Raw genomic sequence first — 20616 nt, forward strand, 5'->3', positions numbered from 1 at the left:
TTGGTTTGGATTGGAGTCATTATGTAGAAATGGCAGCCATTTATCACAATGAAAAAATGGCAAAATTTGACATCAAGTTTGCGGCGTTGCCACGCGGAAACCGTGATCTGAAGATTTGTGAATTGGATAACTTTTAATTGTCTACTTGTGTAGATGGTGTCCACCAAATTTCAGCTCATTCGGAGAAGCGCGCGATCAAAACGAACATTTTGTACGACGTCCTGGAAAACGCTGACTCAGCAATTTTGAAAATTCAATCCCAGCTCGCTGCTTTCCTGCTGTTCTGAGGTCGGGGTCATAATAATATTTTTTGTTTGTCCCGACAATGCGTATGTGTATACCGAATTTTGTGGCTGTGCGACAAAGTTTATTGCGGACCCCCTCCCATTGACGCAATGCATTTTGGGTTTTGCAGGTGGCGCTGCAGAGCCAATTTTCAAATCCCAATATTGAAATTCATATTAAAAAAAATTTTTCGCCGGAACTGAATTTTGTGCAAAATTTGGTGAGTTTTCGAGCATGTTCAGGGGGTCAAATTCCAGTTTAAAGAGCAGAAGAAGAAGAAGAAGAAAGAAAGAATTAAAGCCGCGAGCGGCGTCAAAAGGCCCTCGCCCGCCGCTTACCTGACCAGCCCCGTTTTATTCTTTCATTGATGTTTATCAAATTTGGCACATTTCCATGGCAACAAGTAAAATTGATTTGATGGGAGATTTTTCACTTGGGCCCATTGGAATAACATGGGGAACTTTCGCCATCGCCACGGCAACACCATTGATATTACAATATGGTTACCATTTGCTTTTTTGATCGGGACGACATGAAGGAATTATTTCCCAAATTCCATTCATTTCTGATAAACTAATAATTTTACTCCCCATACAGATATTATTTTGATTCTGTAGGGGGCGCTGTAATGCCGATTGTCAAAATGTCACGTTCTATGTGTCCAGGAAGGAAGGATTAATCAGTGTTTAAAATTTGGTTTGGATTGGAGTCATTATGTCGAAATGGCAGCCATTTATCACACTGAAAAAATGGCAAAATTTGACATCAACTTTGCGGCGTTGCCACGCGGAAACCGTGATCTGAAGATTTGTGAATTGGATAACTTTTAATTGTCTACTTGTGTAGATGGTGTCCACCAAATTTCAGCTTATTTGGGGAAGCGCGCGATCAAAACGAACATTTTGTACGACGCCCTGGAAAACGCTGACTCAGCAATTTTGAAAATTCAATCCCAGCTCGCTGCTTTCCTGCTGTTTTGAGGTCGGGGTCATAATAATATTTTTTGTTTGTCCCGACAACGCGCATGTGTATACCGAATTTTGTGGCTGTACGACAAAGTTTATTGCGGACCCCCTCCCATTGACGCAATGCATTTTGGGTTTTGCAGGTGGCGCTGTAGGGCCAATTTTTAAATCCCAATATTGAAACACATACTAAAAAAAATTTTTCACCGGAACTGAATTTTGTGCAAAGTTTGGTGAGTTTTCGAGCATGTTCAGGGGGTCAAATTCCAGTTTAAAGAGCAGAAGAAGAAGAAGAAGAAGAAGAAGAAAGAAAGAAAGAATAATATTTTTTGCAAAAACAATATGCGATTTTTTTTTCTGCCATTATTTCACCCACATGTTATATATTTTCGGAAAGGTCTCGACAAGCCCGACGCGTCTGTCAGGTGTTTGAGAGTGTGAATGGCTGTGGTCGAGCGCCACGCGCTCGACAAGTCATGTTTGTGTGTGAGAGTGTGTGTGCGTTTTTTGTGTTTGTACACGTGTGTATGAGTGCATGTTGGGGTGTGTGTGTCTGGACATGTTGGCCCATGTCTGAGGTCGAGCGCTGCGCGCTCGACTTGTCATTTTTGTACGTTTGAGCGTGTGAAAAGCCTGTGGTCGAGCGCTGCGCGCTCGAAAATTTGTGTGTGTGTGTGCATTTTTGTGTTTGTACACGTGAATGTGTGAGTGCATGTCGGTGTGTGTGTGTCTGGACATGTTGAATGATGTCTGTGGTCGAGCGCTGCGCGCTCGACTTGTCATCGTTGTGTGTTTTGAGAGTGTGAAAGGCCTGAGGTCGAGCGCTGCGCGCTCGACTAGTCGTTGTCTGTGTTGCAGAAACAATAGGCCCTTCGCCCTTGGCAGGCCAGGGGCTCGGGCCTAATAATATTTTTTGCAAAAACAATATGCTTTTTTTTTCTGCCATTATTTCGCCCACATGTTATATATTTTCGGAAAGGTCTCGACAAGCCCCACGCGTCTGTGAGGTGTTTGAGAGTGTCAATGAATGTGGTCGAGCGCTACGCGCTCGACAAGTCATGTTTGTGTGTGAGAGTGTGTGTGCGTTTTTTGTGTTTGTACACGTGTGTATGCGTGCATGTTGGGGTGTGTGTGTCTGGACATGTTGGCCTATGTCTGAGGTCGAGCGCTGCGCGCTCGACTTGTCATTTTTGTACGTTTGAGTATGTGAAAGGCCTTGGTCGAGCGCTGTGCGCTCGAAAATTCGTGTGTGTGTGTGCGTTTTTGTGTTTGTACACGCGTATGTGTGAGTGCATGTCGGTGTGTGTGTGTCTGGACATGTTGTATGATGTCTGTGGTCGAGCGCTGCGCGCTCGACTTGTCATCGTTGTGTGTTTTGAGAGTGTGAAAGGCCTGAGGTCGAGCGCTGCGCGCTCGACTAGTCGTTGTCTGTGTTGCAGAAACAATAGGCCCTTCGCCCTTGGCAGGCCAGGGGCTCGGGCCTAATTAAAGCCGCGAGCGGCGTCAAAAGGCCCTCGCCAGCTGCTTACCTGACCCGCCCCGTTTTATTCTTTCATTGATGTTTGTCAAATTTGGCACATTTCCATGGCAACAAGTAAATTTGATTTGATGGGAGATTTTTCACTTGGGCCCATTAGGATAACATGGGGAACTTCAGCCATCGCCACGGCAACACCGTTGATATTACAACATGGTTACCATTTGCTTTTTTGATGGCGACGACATGAAGGAATTATCACCCAAATTCCATTCATTTCTGATAAACTAATAATTTTACTCCCCATACAGATTTTATTTTGATTCTGTAGGGGGCGCTGTAACGCCGATTTTCAAAATTTCACTGTCAATGTGTCCAGGAAGGAAGGATTAATCAGTGTTTAAAATTTGGTTTGGATTGGAGTCATGATGTAGAAATGGCAGCCATTTATCACACTGAAAAAATGGCAAAATTTGACATCAACTTTGCGGCGTTGCCACGCGGAAACCGTGATCTGAAGATTTGTGAATTGGATAACTTTTAATTGTCTACTCGTGTAGATGGTGTCCACCAAATTTCAGCTCATTCGGACAAGCGCGCGATCAAAACGAACATTTTGTACGACGCCCTGGAAAACGCTGACTCGGCATTTTCGAAAATTCAATCCCAGATAGCTGCTTTCCTGCTGTTTTGAAGGCGGGGTCATAATAATATATTTTGTTTGTCCCGACAAGACGTATGTGTATACCGAATTTTGTGGTTGTACGACAAAGTTTATTGCGGACCCCCTCCCATTGACGCAATGCATTTTGGGTTTTGCAGGTGGCGCTGTAGAGCCAATTTTTAAATCCCACTATTGAAACACATACTAAAAAAAATTTTTCGCCGGAACTGAATTTTGTGCAAAGTTTGGTGAGTTTTCGAGCATGTTCAGGGGGTCAAATTCCTGTTTAAAGAGCAGAAGAAGAAGAAGAAGAAGAAGAAGAAAGAAAGAATTAAAGCCGCGAGCGGCGTCAAAAGGCCCTCGCCCGCCGCTTGCCTGACCCGCCCCGCTTTATTCTTTCATTGATGTTTGTCAAATTTGGTACATTTCCATGGCAACAAGTACATTTGATTTGATGGGAGATTTTTCACTTGGGCCCATTAGAATAACATGGGGAACTTCAGCCATCGCCACGGCAACACCGTTGATATTACAATATGGTTACCATTTGCTTTTTTGATCGGGACGACATGAAGAATTTATCAACCAATTTCCATTCATTTCTGATAAACTAATAATTTTACTCCTCATACAGATTTTATTTTGATTCTGTAGGGGGCGCTGTAATGCCGATTTCCAAAGTTTCACTGTCAGTGTGTCCAGGAAAGAAGGATTAATCAGTGTTTAAAATTTGGTTTGGATTGGAGTCATTATGTAGAAATGGCAGCCATTCATCACACTGAAAAAATGGCAAAATTTGACATCAACTTTGCGGCGTTGCCACGCGGAAACCGTGATCTGAAGATTTGTGAATTGGATAACTTTTAATTGTCTACTCGTTTAGATGGTGTCCACCAAATTTCAGCTCGTTTGGAGAAGCGCGCGATCAAAACGAACATTTTGTACGACGTCCTGGAAAACGCTGACTCAGCAATTTTGAAAATTCAATCAAAGCTCGCTGCTTTCCTGCTGTTTTGAGGTCGGGGTCATAATAATATTTTTTGTTTGTCCCGACAACGCGCATGTGTATACCAAATTTTGTGGCTGTACGACAAAGTTTTTTGCGGACCCCCTCCCATTGACACAATGCATTTTGGGTTTTGCAGGTGGCGCTGTAGAGGCAATTTTTAAATCCCAATATTGAAATTCGTATTAAAAAAAATTTTTCGCCGGAACTGAATTTTGTGCAAAATTTGGTGAGTTTTCGAGCATGTTCAGGGGGTCAAATTCCAGTTTAAAGAGCAGAAGAAGAAGAAGAAGAAGAAGAAGAAGAAAGAAAGAAAGAATAATATTTTTTGCAAAAACAATATGCTTTTTTTTTTTATGCCATTATTTCGCCCACATGTTATATATTTTCGGAAAGGTCTCGACAAGCCCGACACGTCTGTGAGGTGTTTGAGAGTGTGGATGTCTGTGGTCGAGCGCTACGCGCTCGACAAGTCATGTTTGTGTGTGAGAGTGTGTGTGTGTTTTTTGTATTTGTACACGTGTGTATGAGTGCATTTTGGGGTGTGTGTGTCTGGACATGTTGGCCTATGTCTGAGGTCGAGCGCTGCGCGCTCGACTTGTCATTTTTGTACGTTTGAGTGTGTGAAAGGCCTGTGGTCGAGCGCTGCGCGCTCGAAAATTCGTGTGTGTGTGTGCGTTTTTGTGTTTGTACACGTGTATGTGTGAGTGCGTGTCGGTGTGTGTGTGTCTGGACATGTTGAATGATGTCTGTGGTCGAGCGCTGCGCGCTCGACTTGTCATCGTTGTGTGTTTTGTGAGTGTGAAAGGCCTGAGGTCGAGCGCTGCGCGCTCGACTAGTCGTTCTCTGTGTTGCAGAAACAATAGGCCCTTCGCCCTTGGCAGGCCAGGGGCTCGGGCCTAATTAAAGCCGCGAGCGGCGTCAAAAGGCCCTCGCCCGCCGCTTGACTGACCCGCCCCGCTTTATTCTTTCATTGATGTTTGTCAAATTTGGCACATTTCCATGGCAACAAGTAAAATTGATTTGATGGGAGATTTTTCACTTTGGCCCATTAGAATAACATGGGGAACTTCAGCCATCGCCTCGGCAACACCGTTGATATTACAATATGGTTACCATTTGCTTTTTTGATCGGGGCGACATGACGGAATTATCACCCAAATTTCATTCATTTCTGACAAACTAATAATTTAACTCCCCATACAGATTTTATTTTGATTCTGTAGGGGGCGCTGTAACGCCGATTTTCAAAATTTCACTGTCTATGTGTCCAGGAAGGAAGGATTAATCAGTGTTTAAAATTTGGTTTGGATTGGAGTCATTATGTAGAAATGGCAGCCATTTATCACACTGAAAAAATGGCGGAATTTGACATCAAATTTGCGGCGTTGCCACGCGGAAACCGTAGTCTGAAGATTTGTGAATTGGATAACTTTTAATTGTCTACTTGTGTAGATGGCGTCCACCAAATTTCAGCTCATTTGGAGAAGCGCGCGATCAAAACGAACATTTTGTACGACGTCCTGGAAAACGCTGACTCAGCAATTTTGAAAATTTAATCCCAGATTGCTGCTTTCCTGCTGTTTTGAGGTCGGGGTCATAATAATATTTTTTGTTTGTCCCGACAACGCGCATGTGTATACCGAATTTTGTGGCTGTACGACAAAGTTTTTTGCGGACCCCATCCCATTGACGCAATGCATTTTGGGTTTTGCAGGTGGCGCTGTCCAGCCAATTTTTAAATCCCAATATTAAAATTCACATTAAAAAAAATTTTTCGCCGGAACTGAATTTTGTGCAAAATTTGGTGAGTTTTCGAGCATGTTCAGGGGGTCAAATTCCAGTTTAAAGAGCAGAAGAAGAAGAAGAAGAAGAAGAAGAAGAAAGAAAGAAAGAAAGAATAATATTTTTTGCAAAAACAATATGCTTTTTTTTTTTTCTGCCATTATTTCGCCCACATGTTATATATTTTCGGAAAGGTCTCGACAAGCCCGACGCGTCTGTGAGGTGTTTGAGAGTGTGAATGCCTGTGGTCGAGCGCTACGCGCTCGACAATTCATGTTTGTGTGTGAGAGTGTGTGTGCGTTTTTTGTATTTGTACACGTGTGTATGAGTGCATGTCGGGGTGTGTGTGTCTGGACATGTTGGCCTATGTCTGAGGTCGAGCGCTGCGCGCTCGACTTGTCATTTTTGTACGTTTGAGCGTGTGAAAGGCCTGTGGTCGAGCGCTGCGCGCTCGAAAATTCGTGTGTGTGTGTGCGTTTTTGTGTTTGTACACGCGTTTGTGTGAGTGCGTGTCGGTGTGTGTGTGTCTGGACATGTTGTATGATGTCTGTGGTCGAGCGCTGCGCGCTCGACTTGTCATCGTTGTGTGTCTTGAGTGTGTGAAAGGCCTGAGGTCGAGCGCTGCGCGCTCGACTAGTCGTTGTCTGTGTTGCAGAAACAATAGGCCCTTCGCCCTTGGCAGGCCAGGGGCTCGGGCCTAATTAAAGCCGCGAGCGGCGTCAAAAGGCCCTCGCCCGCCGCTTACCTGACCCGCCCCCGTTTTATTCTTTCATTTATGTTTGTCAAATTTGGCACATTTCCATGGCAACAAGTAAATTTGATTTGATGGGAGATTTTTCACTCGGGCCCATTAGAATAACATGGGGAACTTCAGCCATCGCCACGGCAACACCGTTGATATTACAATATGGTTACCATTTGCTTTTTTGATCGGGACCACATGACGGAATTATCACCCAAGTTTCATTGATTTCTGACAATCTAATAATTTTACTCCCCATACAAATTTTATTTTTAATCCACAGGGGGCGCTGTAACGCCGATTTTCAAAATTTCACTGTCAATGTGTCCAGATAAGAAGGGTCAATAAGTGTTTAAAATTTGGTTTGGATTGGAGTCATTATGTCGAAATGGCAGCCATTTATCACCCTCAAAAAATGGCAAAATTTGACATCAAATTTGCGGCGTTGCCACGCGGAAACCGTGATCTGAAGATTTGTGAATTGGATAACTTTTAATTGTCTACTTGTGTAGATGGTGTACACCAAATTTCAGCTCATTTGGAGAAGCGCGCGATCAAAACGAACATTTTGTACGACGCCCTGGAAAACGCTGACTCAGCAATTTTGAAAATTCAATCCCAGCTCGCTGCTTTCCTGCTGTTTTGAGGTCGGGGTCATAATAATATTTTTTGTTTGTCCCGACAACGCGCATGTGTATACCAAATTTTGTGGCTGTACGACAAAGTTTTTTGCGGACTCCCTCCCATCGACGCAATGCATTTTGGGTTTTGCAGGTGGCGCTGTAGAGCCAATTTTTAAATCCCAATATTGAAATTCACATTAAAAAAAATTTTTCGCCGGAACTGAATTTTGTGCAAAATTTGGTGAGTTTTCGAGCATGTTCAGGGGGTCAAATTCCAGTTTAAAGAGCAGAAGAAGAAGAAGAAGAAGAAGAATTAAAGCCGCGAGCGGCGTCAAAAGGCCCTCGCCAGCTGCTTACTTGACCCGCCCCGTTTTATTCTTTCATTGATGTTTGTCAAATGTGGCACATCTCCATGGCAACAAGTACATTTGATTTGATGAGAGATTTTTCACTTGGGCCCATTAGAATAACATGGGGAATTTAAGCCATCGCCACGGCAACACCGTTAAAATTACAACATGGTTACCATTTGCTTTTTTGATCGCAACCACATGAAGGAATTATCAGCCAAATTTCACTCATTTCTGACAAACTAATAATATGACTCCCCATACAGATTTCATTTTGATTCTGTAGGGGGCGCTGTAACGCCGAATCTGAAAATGTCATTGTCAATGTGTCCAGATTAGAAGGGTCAATAAATGTTTAAGATTTGGTTGAGATTCGATGTGTTATGTACGAATGGCAGCCATTTGTCACCCTCAAAAAATGGCAAAATTTGACATCAAATTTGCGGCGTTGCCACGCGGAAACCGTAATCTGAAGATTTGTGAATTGGATAACTTTTAATTGTCTACTTGTGTAGATGATGTCCACCAAATTTCAGCTCATTTGGAGAAGCGCGCGATCAAAACGAACATTTTGTACGACGCCCTGGAAAACGCTGACTCAGCAATTTTGAAAATTCAATCCCAGCTCGCTGCTTTCCTGCTGTTTTGAGGTCGGGGTCATAATAATATTTTTTGTTTGTCCCGACAACGCGCATGTGTATACCAAATTTTGTGGCTGTACGACAAAGTTTTTTGCGGACTCCCTCCCATCGACGCAATGCATTTTGGGTTTTGCAGGTGGCGCTGTAGAGCCAATTTTTAAATCCCAATATTGAAATTCATATTAAAAAAAATTTTTCGCCGGAACTGAATTTTGTGCAAAATTTGGTGAGTTTTCGAGCATGTTCAGGGGGTCAAATTCCAGTTTAAAGAGCAGAAGAAGAAGAAGAAGAAAGAAAGAAAGAAAGAAAGAAAGAAAGAAAGAATAATATTTTTTGCAAAAACAATATGCGATTTTTTTTTCTGCCGTTATTTCGCCCACATGTTATATATTTTCGGAAAGGTCTCGACAAGACAGACGCGTCTGTGAGGTGTTTGAGAGTGTGCATGCCCGTGGTCGAGCGCTACGCGCTCGACAAGTCATGTTTGTGTGTGACAGTGTGTGTGCGTTTTTTGTGTTTGTACACGTGTGTATGAGTGCATGTCGGGGTGTGTGTGTCTGGACATGTTGGCCTATGTCTGAGGTCGAGCGCTGCGCGCTCGACTTGTCATTTTTGTACGTTTGAGTGTGTAAAAGGCCTGTGGTCGAGCGCTGCGCGCTCGAAAATTCGTGTGTGTGTGTGCGTTTTTGTGTTTGTACATGTGTATGTGTGAGTGCGTGTCGGTGTGTGTGTGTCTGGACATGTTGAATGATGTCTGTGGTCGAGCGCGCAGCGCTCGACTTGTCATCGTTGTGTGTTTTGTGAGTGTGAAAGGCCTGAGGTCGAGCGCTGCGCGCTCGACTAGTCGTTGTCTGTGTTGCAGAAACAATAGGCCCTTCGCCCTTGGCAGGCCAGGGGCTCGGGCCTAATTAAAGCCGCGAGCGGCGTCAAAAGGCCCTCGCCCGCCGCTTACCTAACCCGCCCCGTTTTATTCTGTCATTGATGTTTGTCAAATTTGGCACATTTCCATGGCAACAAGTAAAATTGATTTGATGGGAGATTTTTCACTTTAGCCCATTAGAATAACATGGGGAACTTCAGCCATCGCCACGGCAATACCGTTGATATTACAATATGGTTACCATTTGCTTTTTTGATCGGGACCACAAGAAGGAATTATCACCCAAATTCTATTCATTTCTGATAAACTAATAATTTTACTCCCCATACAGATTTTATTTTGATTGTGTAGGGGGCGCTATAACACCGATTTTCAAAGTTTCACTGTCAATGTATCCAGGAAGGCAAGATTAATCAGTGTTTAAAATTTGGTTTGGATTGGAGTCATTATGTAGAAATGGCAGCCATTTATCACACTGAAAAAATGGCAAAATTTGACATCAACTTTGCGGCGTCGCCACGCGGAAACCGTTATCTGAAGATTTGTGAATTGGATAACTTTTAATTGTCTACTTGTGTAGATGGTGTCCACCAAATTTCAGCTCATTTGGAGAAGCGCGCGATCAAAACGAACATTTTGTACGACGTCCTGGAAAACGCTGACTCGGCATTTTTTAAAATTCAATCCCAGATAGCTGCTTTCTTGCTTTTCTGAGGGTGGGCTCATAATAATATTTTTTGTTTGTCCTGACAAGGCGCATCTGTATACCGAATTTTGTGGCTGTACGACAAAGTTTATTGCAGACGCCTTCCCATTGACGCAATGCATTTTGGGTTTTGCAGGTGGCGTTGTAGGGCCAATTTTTAAATCCCAAAATTGAAACACATACTAAAAAAAATTTTTCACCGGAACTGAATTTTGTGCAAAGTTTGGTGAGTTTTCGAGCATGTTCAGGGGGTCAAATTCCAGTTTAAAGAGCAGAAGAAGAAGAAGAAGAAGAAGAAGAAAGAAAGAATTAAAGCCGCGAGCGGCGTCAAAAGGCCCTCGCCCGCTGCTTACCTGACCCCCCTCCGTTTTATTCTTTCATTGATGTTTGTCAAATTTGGCACATTTCCATGGCAACAAGTAAATTTGATTTGATGGGAGATTTTTCACTTGGGCCCATTAGAATAACATGGGGAACTTCAGCCATCGCCACGGCAACACCGTTGATATTACAATATGGTTACCATTTGCTTTTTTGATCGGGACGACATGAAGGAATTATCACCCAAATTCCATTCATTTCTGATAAACTAATAATTTGACTCCCCATACAGATATCATTTTGATTCTGTAGGGGGCGCTGTAATGCCGATTTTCAAAATTTAAATGTCAATGTGTCCAGAAAGGAAGGATTAATCAGTGTTTAAAATTTGGTTTGGATTGGAGTCATTATGTCGAAATGGCAGCCATTTATCACACTGAAAAAATGGCAAAATTTGACATCAATTTTGCGGCGTTGCCACGTGGAAACCGTGATCTGAAGATTTGTGAATTGGATAACTTTTAATTGTCTACTCGTGTAGATGGTGTCCACCAAATTTCAACTCATTTGGAGAAGCGCGCGATCAAAACGAACATTTTGTACGACGCCCTGGAAAACGCTGACTCGGCATTTTTGAAAATTCAATCCCAGATAGCTGCTTTCCTGCTGTTTTGACGATGGGGTCATAATAATATTTTTTGTTTGTCCCGACAACGCGCATGTGTATACCAAATTTTGTGGCTGTACGACAAAGTTTTTTGCGGACTCCCTCCCATCGACGCAATGCATTTTGGGTTTTGCAGGTGGCGCTGTAGAGCCAATTTTTAAATCCCAATATTGAAATTCATATTAAAAAAATTTTTTCGCCGGAACTGAATTTTGTGCAAAATTTGGTGAGTTTTCGAGCATGTTCAGGGGGTCAAATTCCAGTTTAAAGAGCAGAAGAAGAAGAAGAAGAAGAAGAAGAAGAAAGAATATTAAAGCCGCGAGCGGCGTCAAAAGGCCCTCGCCCGCCGCTTACCTGACCCGCCCCGCTTTATTCTTTCATTGATGTTTGTCAAATTTGGCACATTTCCATGGCAACAAGTACATTTGATTTGATGAGAGATTTTTCACGTTGGCCCATTAGAATAACATGGGGAACTTCAGCCATCGCCACGGCAACACCGTTGATATTACAATATGGTTACCATTTGCTTTTTTGATCGGGACGACATGAAGAATTTATCACCCAAATTCCATTCATTTCTGATAAACTAATAATTTTACTCCCATACAGATTTTATTTTGATTCCGTAGGGGGCGCTGTAACGCCGATTTCCAAAATTTCACTGTCAATGTGTCCAGATAAGAAGGGTCAATAAGTGTTTAAAATTTGGTTTGGATTGGAGTCATTATGTAGAAGTGGCAGCCATTTATGACACTGAAAAAACAGCAAAATTTGACATCAAATTTGCGGCGTTGCCACGCGGAAACCGTTATCTGAAGATTTGTGAATTGGATAACTTTTAATTGTCTACTTGTGTAGATGGTGTCCACCAAATTTCAGCTCATTTGGAGAAGCGCGCGATCAAAACGAACATTTTGTACGACGCACTGGAAAACGCTGACTCGGCATTTTTGAAAATTCAATCCCAGCTCGCTGCTTTCCTGCTGTTTTGACGGCGGGGTCATAATAATATTTTTTGTTTGTCCCGACAACGCGCATGTGTATACCAAATTTTGTGGCTGTACGACAAAGTTTTTTGTGGACTCCCTCCCATCGACGCAATGCATTTTGGGTTTTGCAGGTGGCGCTGTAGAGCCAATTTTTAAATCCCAATATTGAAATTCATATTAAAAAAATTTTTTCGCCGGAACTGAATTTTGTGCAAAATTTGGTGAGTTTTCGAGCATGTTCAGGGGGTCAAATTCCAGTTGAAAGAGCAGAAGAAGAAGAAGAAGAAGAAGAAGAAGAAGAAGAAGAAAGAATATTAAAGCCGCGAGCGGCGTCAAAAGGCCCTCGCCCGCTGCTTACCTGACCCGCCCCGTTTCGTTCTTTCATTGATGTTTGTCAAATTTGGCACATTTCCATGGCAACAAGTTAAATTTGATTTGATGGGAGATTTTTCACTTGGGCCCATTAGAATAACATGGGGAACTTTAGCCATTGCCACGGCAACACCGTTGATATTACAATATGGTTACCATTTGCTTTTTTGATCGGGACGACATGAAGGAATTATCACCCAAATTCCATTCATTTCTGACAAACTAATAATTTTACTCCCCATACAGATTTTATTTTGATTCTGTAGGGGGCGCTGTAACGCCGATTTTCAAAATTTTACTGTCTATGTGTCCAGGAAGGAAGGATTAATCAGTGTTTAAAATTTGGTTTGGATTGGAGTCATTATGTAGAAATGGCAGCCATTTATCACACTGAAAAAATGGCAAAATTTGACATCAACTTTGTGGCGTTGCCACGCGGAAACCGTGATCTGAAGATTTGTGAATTGGATAACTTTTAATTGTCTACTTGTGTAGATGGTGTCCACCAAATTTCAGCTCATTTGGAGAAGCGCGCGATCAAAACGAACATTTTGTACGACGTCCTGGAAAACGCTGACTCAGCATTTTTGAAAATTCAATCCCAGCTGGCTGCTTTCCTGCTTTTCTGAGGGCGGGGTCATAATAACATTTTTTGTTTGTCCTTACAAGGCGCATGTGTATACCGAATTTTGTGGCTGTACGACAAACTTTATTGCGGACGCCCTCCCATTGACGCAATGCATTTTGGGTTTTGCAGGTGGCGCTGAAGAGCCAATTTTTAAATCCCAATATTGAAACACATATTAAAAAAAATTTTTCACCGGAACTGAATTTTGTGCAAAGTTTGGTGAGTTTTCGAGCATGTTCAGGGGGTCAAATTCCAGTTTAAAGAGCAGAAGAAGAAGAAGAAGAAGAAGAAAGAAAGAAAGAAAGAAAGAATAATATTTTTTGCAAAAACAATATGCTTTTTTTTTTTCTGCCATTATTTCGCCCACATGTTATATATTTTCGGAAAGGTCTCGACAAGCCCGACGCGTCTGTGAGGTGTTTCAGAGTGTGAATGTCTGTGGTCGAGCGCTACGCGCTCGACAAGTCATGGTTGTGTGTGAGAGTGTGTGTGCGTTTTTTGTATTTGTACACGTGTGTATGAGTGCATGTCGGGGCGTGTGTGTCTGGACATGTTGGCCTATGTCTGAGGTCGAGCGCTGTGCGCTCGACTTGTCATTTTTGTACGTTTGAGTGTGTGAAAGGCGTGTGGTCGAGCGCTTCGCGCTCGAAAATTCGTGTGTGTGTGTGCGTTTTTGTGTTTGCACACGTGAATGTGTGAGTGCGTGTCGGTGTGTGTGTGTCTGGACATGTTGAATGATGTCTGTGGTCGAGCGCTGCGCGCTCGACTTGTCATCGTTGTGTGTTTTGAGAGTGTGAAAGGCCTGAGGTCGAGCGCTGCGCGCTCGACTAGTCGTTCTCTGTGTTGCAGAAACAATAGGCCCTTCGCCCTTGGCAGGCCAGGGGCTCGGGCCTAAATATTTTTTGCAAAAACAATATGCTTTTTTTTTTCCTGCCGTTATTTCGCCCACATGTTATATATTTTCGGAAAGGTCTCAACAAGCCCGACGTGTCTGTGAGGTGTTTGAGAGTGTGAAGTCTGTGGTCGAGCGCTATGCGCTCGACAACTCATGTTTGTGTGTGAGAGTGTGTGTGTGTTTTTTGTATTTGTACACGTGTGTATGAGTGCATGTCGGGGTGTGTGTGTCTGGACATGTTGGCCTATGTCTGAGGTCGAGCGCTGTGCGCTCGACTTGTCATTTTTGTACGTTTGAGTGTGTGAAAGGTCTTGGTCGAGCGCTGCGCGCTCGAAAATTCGTGTGTGTATGTGCGTTTTTGTGTTTGTACACATGTATGTGTGAGTGCATGTCGGTGTGTGTGTGTCTGGACATGTTGGCTGATGTCTGTGGTCGAGCGCTGCGCGCTCGACTTGTCATCGTTGTGTGTTTTGAGAGTGTGAAAGGCCTGAGGTCGAGCGCTGCGCGCTCGACTAGTCGTTGTCTGTGTTGTAGAAACAATAGGCCCTTCGCCCTTGGCAGGCCAGGGGCTCGGGCCTAAATATTTTTTGCAAAAACAATATGCGATTTTTTTTTCTGCAGTTATTTCGCCCACATGTTACATATTTTCGGAAAGGTCTCGACAAGCCCGACGCGTCTGTGAGGTGTTTGAGAGTGTGAATGCCTGTGGTCGAGCGCTACGCGCTCGACAAGTCATGTTTGTGTGTGAGAGTGTGTGTGCATTTTTTGTGTTTATACACGTGTGTATGAGTGCATTTTGGGGTGTGTGTGTCTGGACATGTTGGCCTATGTCTGAGGTCGAGCGCTGCGCGCTCGACTTGTCATTTTTGTACGTTTGAGTGTGTGAAAGGCCTGTGGTCGAGCGCTGCGCGCTCGAAAATTCGTGTGTGTGTGTGCGTTTTTGTGTTTGTACACGCGTATGTGTGAGTGCACGTCGGTGTGTGTGTGTCTGGACATGTTGAATGATGTCTGAGGTCGAGCGCTGCGCGCTCGACTTGTCATCGTTGTGTGTTTTGAGAGTGTGAAAGGCCTGAGGTCGAGCGCTGCGCGCTCGACTAGTCGTTGTCTGTGTTGCAGAAACAATAGGCCCTTCGCCCTTGGCAGGCCAGGGGCTCGGGCCTAATTAAAGCCGCGAGCGGCGTCAAAAGGCCCTCGCCCCCCGCTTACCTGACCCGCCCCGCTTTATTCTTTCATTTATGTTTGTCAAATTTGGCACATTTCCATGGCAACAAGTAAAATTGATTTGATGGGAGATTTTTCACTCGGGCCCATTAGAATAACATGGGGAACTTCAGCCATCGCCACGGCAACAGCGTTGATATTACAATATGGTTACCATTTGCTTTTTTGATCGGGATGACATGAAGGAATTATCACCCAAATTTCATTCATTTCTGACAAACTAATAATTTTACTCCCCATACAGATTTTATTTTGATTCTGTAGGGGGCGCTGTAACGCCGATTTCCAAAATTTCACTGTCAATGTGTCCAGATAAGAAGGGTCAATAAGTGTTTAAAATTTGGTTTGGATTGGAGTCATTATGTACGAATGGCAGCCATTTATCACACTGAAAAAATGGCAAAATTTGACATCAACTTTGCGGCGTTGCCACGCGGAAACCGTGATCTGAAGATTTGTGAATTGGATAACTTTTAATTGTCTACTTGCGTAGATGGTGTCCACCAAATTTCAGCTCATTCGGAGAAGCGCGCGATCAAAACGAACATTTTGTACGACGTCCTGGAAAACGCTGACTCAGCAATTTTGAAAATTCAATCCCAGCTCGCTGCCTTCCTGCTGTTTTGACGGCGGGGTCATAATAATATTTTTTGTTTGTCCCGACAACGCGCATGTGTATACCGAATTTTGTGGCTGTACGACAAAGTTTTTTGCGGACCCCCTCCCATTGACGCAATGCATTTTGGGTTTTGCAGGTGGCGCTGCAGAGCCAATTTTTTAATCCCAATATTGAAATTCATATTAAAAAAAATTTTTCGCCGGAACTGAATTTTGTGCAAAATTTGGTGAGTTTTCGAGCATGTTCAGGGGGTCAAATTCCAGTTGAAAGAGCAGAAGAAGAAGAAGAAGAAGAAGAAGAAGAAGAAGAAGAAAGAATTAAAGCCGCGAGCGGCGTCAAAAGGCCCTCGCCCGCCGCTTACCTGACCCGCCCCGTTTTATTCTTTCATTGATGTTTGTCAAATTTGGCACATTTCCATGGCAACAAGCAAAATTGATTTGATGGGAGATTTTTCACTTTGGCCCATTAGAATAACATGGGGAACTTCAGCCATCGCCACGGCAACACCGTTGAAATTACAACATGGTTACCATTTGCTTTTCTGATCGGGACGACATGAAGGAATTATCACCCAAATTCCATTCATTTCTGATAAACTAATAATTTTACTCCCCATACAGATTTTATTTTGATTCTGTAGGGGGCACTGTAACGCCGATTTTCAAAATTTCACTGTCAATGTATCCAGGAAGGAAGGATTAATCAGTGTTTAAAATTTGGTTTGGATTGGAGTCATTATGTAGAAATGGCAGCCATTTGTCACCTTCAAAAAATGGCAAAATTTGACATCAACTTTGCGGCGTTGCCACGCGGAAACCGTGATCTGAAGATTTGTGAATTGGATAACTTTTAATTGTCTACTCGTGTAGGTGGTGTCCACCAAATTTCAGCTCATTTGGAGAAGCGCGCGATCAAAACGAACATTTTGTACGACGCCCTGGAAAACGCTGACTCGGCATTTTTGAAAATTAAATCCCAGCTCGCTGCTTTCCTGCTGTTTTGACGGCGGGGTCATAATAATATTTTTTGTTTGTTCCGACAACGCGCATGTGTATACCAAATTTTGTGGCTATACGACGAAGTTTATTGCGGACCCCCTCCAATTGACGCAATGCATTTTGGGTTTTGCAGGTGGCGCTGTAGAGCCATTTTTCAAATCCCAATATTGAAATTCATATTAAAAAAAATTTTTCACCGGAACTGAATTTTGTGCAAAGTTTGGTGAGTTTTCGAGCATGTTCAGGGGGTCAAATTCCAGTTGAAAGAGCAGAAGAAGAAGAAGAAGAAAGAAAGAAAGAAAGAAAGAAAGAAAGAATAATATTTTTTGCAAAAACAATATGCGATTTTTTTTTCTGCCATTATTTCGCCCACATGTTATATATTTTCGGAAAGGTCTCGACAAGCCCGACGCGTCTGTGAGGTGTTTGAGAGTGTGCATGCCCGTGGTCGAGCGCTACGCGCTCGACAAATCATGTTTGTGTGTGAGAGTGTGTGTGCGTTTTTTGTATTTGTACCCGTGTGTATGAATGCATGTCGGGGTGTGTGTGTCTGGATATGTTGGCCTATGTCTGAGGTCGAGCGCTGCGCGCTCGACTTGTCATTTTTGTACGTTTGAGTGTGTGAAAGGCCTGTGGTCGAGCGCTATGCGCTCGACAAATCGTGTGTGTGTGTGCGTTTTTGTGTTTGTGAACGTGTGTGTGAGTGCATGTCGGGGTGTGTGTGTCTGGACATGTTGCATGATGTCTTTGGTCGAGCGCTGCGCGCTCGACTTGTCATCATTGTGTGTGTTGAGAGTGTGAAAGGCCTGAGGTCGAGCGCTGCGCGCTCGACTAGTCGTTGTCTGTGTTGCAGAAACAATAGGCCCTTCGCCCTTGGCAGGCCAGGGGCTCGGGCCTAAAAAAGAATAATATTTTTTGCGCGCTCGAAAAGTCGTGTGTGTGTGTGCTTTTTGTGTTTGTACACGCGTATGTGTGAGTGCGTGTCGGTGTGTGTGTGTCTGGACATGTTGAATGATGTCTTTGGTCGAGCGCTGCGCGCTCGACTTGTCATCGTTGTGTGTTTTGAGAGTGTGAAAGGCCTGAGGTCGAGCGCTGCGCGCTCGACGAGTCGTTGTCTGTGTTGCAGAAACAATAGGCCCTTCGCCCTTGGCAGGCCAGGGGCTCGGGCCTAATAATATTTTTTGCAAAAACAATATGCTTTTTTTTTTTCCTGCCGTTATTTCGCCCACATGTTATATATTTTCGGAAAGGTCTCGACAAGCCCGACGCGTCTGTCAGGTGTTTGAGAGTGTGAATGTCTGTGGTCGAGCGCTACGCGCTCGACAAGTCATGTTTGTGTGTGAGAGTGTGTGTGTGTTTTTTGTATTTGTACACGTGTGTATGAGTGCATGTCAGGGTGTGTATGTCTGGACATGTTGACCTATGTCTGAGGTCGAGCGCTGCGCGCTCGACTTGTCATTTTTGTATGTTTGAGTGTGTGAAAGGCCTGTGGTCGAGCGCTGCGCGCTCGAAAATTCGTGTGTGTGTGTGCATTTTTGTGTTTGTACATGCGTATGTGTGAGTGCGTGTCGGTGTGTGTGTGTCTGGACATGTTGAATGATGTCTGTGGTCGAGCGCTGCGCGCTCGACTTGTCATCGTTGTGTGTGTTGAGAGTGTGAAAGGCCTGAGGTCGAGCGCTGCGCGCTCGACTAGTCGTTGTCTGTGTTGCAGAAACAATAGGCCCTTCGCCCTTGGCAGGCCAGGGGCTCGGGCCTAATAATATTTTTTGCAAAAACAATATGCTTTTTTTTTTTTCTGCCATTATTTCGCCCACATGTTATATATTTTCGGAAAGGTCTCGACAAGCCCGACGCGTCTGTCAGGTGTTTGAGAGTGTGAATGTCTGTGGTCGAGCGCTACGCGCTCGACAAGTCATGTTTGTGTGTGAGAGTGTGTGTGCGTTTTTTGTATTTGTACGCATGTGTATGAGTGCATGTCGCGGTGTGTGTGTCTGGACATGTTGGCCTGTGTCTGAGGTCGAGCGCTGCGCGCTCGACTTGTCATTTTTGTACGTTTGAGTGTGTGAAAGGCCTTGGTCGAGCGCTGCGCGCTCGAAAATTTGTGTGTGTGTGTGCGTTTTTGTGTTTGTACACGTGTATGTGTGAGTGCATGTCGGGGTGTGTGTGTCTGGACATGTTGAATGATGTCTGTGGTCGAGCGCTGCGCGCTCGACTTGTCTTCATTGTGTGTTTTGAGAGTGTGAAAGGCCTGAGGTCGAGCGCTGCGCGCTCGACTAGTCGTTCTCTGTGTTGCAGAAACAATAGGCCCTTCGCCCTTGGCAGGCCAGGGGCTCGGGCCTAATAATATTTTTTGCAAAAACAATATGCTTTTTTTTTTCCTGCCGTTATTTCGCCCACATGTTATATATTTTCGGAAAGGTCTCAACAAGCCCGACGTGTCTGTGAGGTGTTTGAGAGTGTGAAGTCTGTGGTCGAGCGCTACGCCCTCGACAACTCATGTTTGTGTGTGAGAGTGTGTGTGTGTTTTTTGTATTTGTACACGTGTGTATGAGTGCATGTCAGGGTGTGTATGTCTGGACATGTTGACCTATGTCTGAGGTCGAGCGCTGCGCGCTCGACTTGTCATTTTTGTACGTTTGAGTGTGTGAAAGGCCTTAATCGAGCGCTACGCGCTCGAAAAATCGTGTGTGTGTGTGCGTTTTTGTGTTTCTACACGCATATGTGTGAGTGCGTGTCGGTGTGTGTGTGTCTGGACATGTTGAATGATGTCTGTGGTCGAGCGCTGCGCGCTCGACTTGTCATCGTTGTGTGTTTTGAGTGTGTGAAAGGCCTGAGGTCGAGCGCTGCGCGCTCGACTAGTCGTTGTCTGTGTTGCAGAAACAATAGGCCCTTCGCCCTTGGCAGGCCAGGGGCTCGGGCCTAATTAGTATATTATCATATTTGTCTATCAAACAATGTGACTGGTGGACCTTCGTCTCCATTCTCTCACTAGTGCTGATATTTTCTCTGGATTGTTTTCTGTTCAGGGTCCTCGGCTCCTCAGCAGTCTGATAAGAACCACTGAAAGAACTGCTTTCTTCAGCTCACTTTGGAGGGTTTAAAATAGTGTGGAAATTTTGTCAAAGAAAATAGACTGCCTCTTAAATTCAGCAAATTCAGGTTGTCTTTTCTCTTTAACACAATCATGAATAATCATCCTGAGAGTTTGTCCTCAGGGAACCATCCTCAAACCTGTCAATGGCTCAAGCAGTGACCTCTGACCCTGCACACAGCTGGCAGTCTTGGAGAAATCAGTTTTCTCTCAAACAGGCCTGAATCACATGCTCTACAGCATTATCCAGGAAACGGTTCACAGGTGGAACTTCTGGCCTCTGCCCACCAACTGAAGATGGAAAAGAAAAGAAACTTATTTTGACAAATTTCCAGAGGCAGAGGTTTCTGAAAATTTAGCACTGAAGTACACATACTGCTACATTGATTAATGCTCAATGACCCGTAAAAGTACCAGTATCAGAAAATACTTATGAGTACAAAGCATGTCTCTAGACAAACTGCTCAAAGTATTGTTACTTTTAACCAATGGATGATTTGTGTTGTCAGTAGCAGACATCTTATTTGATTCTTCTGATAAAATACTGCATTCAAAGTTTGTTCCTCAGAGGAATAATGAAAAACTATGCCAAGACAGCTTGTCTTGTGACCAAATGTAGATATAAGCAGGAATCTATTTCTATTGTATTCCCTCTCTTTAGGAAAAGGTTACTGTTTTTCCTTTATTT

General features: G+C 43.9%; 2 protein-coding genes across 2 annotated transcripts in view; both read left to right on the forward strand.

The window, feature by feature from the left end:
* smg9 (SMG9 nonsense mediated mRNA decay factor) overlaps positions 1–20616 on the forward strand; it is a 165038-nt gene that overhangs the window by 101137 nt on the left and 43285 nt on the right. The window lies entirely within an intron of this gene.
* plex9.1 (PML-like exon 9.1) overlaps positions 1–20616 on the forward strand; it is a 967154-nt gene that overhangs the window by 79443 nt on the left and 867095 nt on the right. The window lies entirely within an intron of this gene.

This window comes from Salarias fasciatus, chromosome 11, assembly GCF_902148845.1.
Source record: "Salarias fasciatus chromosome 11, fSalaFa1.1, whole genome shotgun sequence".
In the NCBI taxonomy this organism is placed as follows: Eukaryota; Metazoa; Chordata; class Actinopteri; order Blenniiformes; family Blenniidae; genus Salarias; species Salarias fasciatus.